Source organism: Micropterus dolomieu, linkage group LG13, assembly GCF_021292245.1.
Source record: "Micropterus dolomieu isolate WLL.071019.BEF.003 ecotype Adirondacks linkage group LG13, ASM2129224v1, whole genome shotgun sequence".
In the NCBI taxonomy this organism is placed as follows: Eukaryota; Metazoa; Chordata; class Actinopteri; order Centrarchiformes; family Centrarchidae; genus Micropterus; species Micropterus dolomieu.
In genome coordinates this window covers 14,904,041-14,907,729 of record NC_060162.1, presented here as the reverse complement: position 1 = coordinate 14,907,729, position 3,689 = coordinate 14,904,041, and positions in this window count along the sequence as shown.

The following is a 3,689-nucleotide window of genomic DNA, read 5'->3' as shown; positions in this document are numbered from 1 at the left end:
CCCAATGTGGTTAAGTGTCTGGTATGTCCATTAAGTAAGGTATTTTTGTTGTTTTATACCTCCTACAAGACTCTTCAATAAAATAAAATAAAATGCAACACCACAACATGGCCTGAGACAATAATGAGCATTACATTTTTTATGTGTAATATCTATTACAGGGCTAATTGCATTGGATGGCATTATGTTTTTGTTTAACCTTTATTTAGCCAGGAAGTCCCATTGAGATTCAGAATCTCTTTTACAAGAGAGACCTAACTAAATTGTATGTGTAGGTATCCATGGTGTTTCACCCCCTTGCACAGTATGCTTGCATAGCTGTTTGTAGCTGTTTGTTTATACGAATGTAACAATGTAATAATTACAATAAAATATTCCTGTAAGTTTCTACTACACTGAACAAAATTATAAACGCAACATTTTTGTTTTTGCCCCCATTCAACATGAGCTGAAGTCAAAGATCTAAGACTTTCTCTATGTACACAAAAGGCCTATTTCTCTCAAATATTGTTCACAAATCTGTCAAAATCTGTGTTAGTGAGCACTTCTCCTTTGCGGAGTTAATCCATCCACCTCACAGGTGTGGCATATCAAGATGTTGATCAGACAGCATGGGTATTGCACAGGTGTGCCGTAACAGGTGTGCCACAATAAGAGGCCACAGTGTTGTAATTGCCATTATGAATCGTGTGTTTCTGTAGTCTGTGTTCCAGTGCCCCTGTAACACAGACCTTTGACCCCCTATGGCCTCCCTCTGAACGAAAAGTCTTCAATAATCATAGTTTTAAATCTTCCTTGTGACGATATGGCGCTGATGTGAATGGCGGAACAAATGTGTCTCAACTAGTTGGATCCTTTAGTACGTTACACCGCCACTGTACAGTGTCATGCCAAGGCAGTTATCCCTGATAGAGAGGGCCTTTCCGAAACTGCTTGCTACTCCCTCTCCCTACCTACTTCCACTCCGTTTGCACGTTCATGCGGAGGGTCCGCCACATTGAGTGCCAGCCGAAACCAGTGAGGTTTCGTGTCGAGTTTTGCCTGCCTGCTGAGAATTGCATGCACTTCCAAATACTGCTTTTAAACGCTATAATATTCTTTGTGGGGTCCATCAGTGGTGCTAACTTTCGAAGTATATATTTTATGAACGTTTAGAGTCTTTAATATTTTAATACACTTAGTAGAAGTACCATTCCTTGACATTCAGTAAATATATGTGGTGATAACACCGTTCAATCAATGAGCACAGCAAAGTGTCTGAAAAGGACCTAAAGAGGTGGATGCATTATTCGGCAGAAGAAATTTTGTAGGCTACCAGTCGAGATTTGCATCCACCTCTTTTCTCAGCATAAATGACCGTTTTCACCCGCGAGATGCATGCAATTCTCGGCAGGCAGGCAGAATTTGGCACAACACCGGCTTGTTGAAGGTGTTTAACACCTTGTGCTGCACGATCAGAATCAGATCAGAAGGAGCTTTAATGCTGAGTAGTGTTTTACACATACGAGGAATTTGCTATGGTGATAAGGTGCTACACATAGACAAACATACAGTCGACATAAATAAATGTAGAGATAAATAAATATGGAATAGAAGAACAACGCTGCAGATATATACATGTGCATTATTCTGGGTCTGAACCGAGATACTAGCTGCAGATGGGTAGAAGCTGTTTTTGTGGCGAGAGGTTTTGGTCCTGATGGACCGCAGCCTCCTAGCAGAGGGGAGAGTCTGAAGTTTGTGTCCGGGGTGGGAGGCGTCAGCTGCAATCTTTCCTGCACGCCTCAGTGTCCTCGAGGAGTACAGGTCCAGAAGAGAAGGAAGATTGCAGCCAATCACCTTCTCTGCAGAGCGAATGATACGCTGCAGCCTGCCCTTGTCCCTGGCAGTGGCAGCAGCGTACCAGATGGTGATGGAGGAGGTGAGGATGGACTCAATGATGGCGGTGTAGAAGTACACCATCATTGTCTTTGCCAGGCTGAACTTCTGGAAGTACAGGAAGTGCAGGAAGTACATCCTCTGCTGGGCCTTCTTGGTGAGGGAGGTGATGTTCAGTTCCCACCTGAGGTCCTGGGAGATGATGGTGCCCAGGAAGCAGAAGGAGCCCACAGTGGTGACTGGGGAGTCACACAGGATGATGGGCGAGGGTGGGGCTGGGCTCTTTCTAAAAACCACGACCATCTGCACTGTCTTCTGAGCGTTAAGCTCCAGACTGTTCTGGCTGTACCAGGTCACCAGATGATCAATCTTGCCCCCAGAAGGGCGGACTCATCCACACCTGAGATGAGCCCAATGAGGGTGGTGTCGTCCGCAAACTTCAGGAGCTTGACAGACTGGTGACTGGAGGAGCAGCTGTTGGTGTACAGTGAGAAGAGAAGGGGGGAAAGAACGCAGCCTTGAGGGGATCCGGTGCTGATGGTCCTGGAATCATGTTTTCCCAGCTTCATGTACTGCTTCCTGTCCGTCAGGAAGTCAGTGATCCACCTGCAGGTGGAGTCAGGCACGTTCAGCTGGGATAGCTTGTCCTGCAGCAGGGCGAGGATGATGGTGTTAAAAGCAGAGCTGAAATCTACAAACAGGATCCTGGCGTAGGTTCCTGGGGAGTCCAGGTGCTGGAGGATGAAGTGAAGGGCCATGTTTACTGCATCGTCAACAGACCTGTTGACTCTGTAGGCAAACTGCAGGGGGTCCAGGAGTGGGTCTGTGATTGATTTTAGGTGGGACAACACAAGGCGTTGAAAGGACTTCATAACCACAGAGGTCAGGGCGACGGGTCTGTAGTCGTTTAGTCCTGTGGTCCTTGGTTTCTTGGGGACAGGGATGATGGTGGAGGCTTTGAAGCAGGCTGGCACATGGTACGTCTCCAGTGAGGTGTTAAAAATGTCTGTGAACACCGGAGACAGTTGATCAGCACAGTGCTTCAGGGTGGATGGGGAGACAGAGTCCGGCCCAGCTGCTTTGTGGGGTTTCTGCCTCCTGAAAAGACCGTTGACTTCCCTCTCTGTGATGGAGAGAGGAGGGGAGGGGGTGGAGCTGGCCAGCTCTGAGGAGGGAGGGGAAGAAGTGGTGGACTGAGGCTGAAGCTGAGCTGATGAGTTATGGGGGATGGTGTCTGACTGACTCTCAAAGCGGCAGTAGAACTGGATCAGCTCATTTGCCAGGCGAGAATCGTTTATGGAGTGGGGGACTTTGGGTTTATAGTTTGTGATCTGTCTGAACCCCCTCCAGACAGAAGTGGCATCGTTTGGGTTTATAGTTTGTGATCTGTCTGAACCCCCTCCAGACAGAAGTGGCATCATTTGCAGAGTGTTCTTTAGTCTCTCTGAGTACAGTCGTTTAGCTTCTCGCACCTCCTTACTAAACCTGTATTTTAACGGCCTGCACCCGGCCCTGTCACCACTCCTAAATGCCTTCTCCTTTTCCAACCTTAGCTGTCTGAGTTTAGCTGTACACCAGGGTTTGTCATTGTTATAACTCACCCTGGTGTGTGTTGGTATACAGGTGTCCTCACAGAAGCTGATGTAGGACGTCACAGCCTCTGTAAACTCATCCAGATTGTTGGTAGCCTTCTTGAAAACATCCCAGTCAGTACAGTCCAAACATGCCTGGAGGTTCTCAACAGCTTCACTAGTCCACTTCTTTGATGTCCTCACTACAGGTTTACAGAGCTTTAGTTTTTGCCTGTAAGC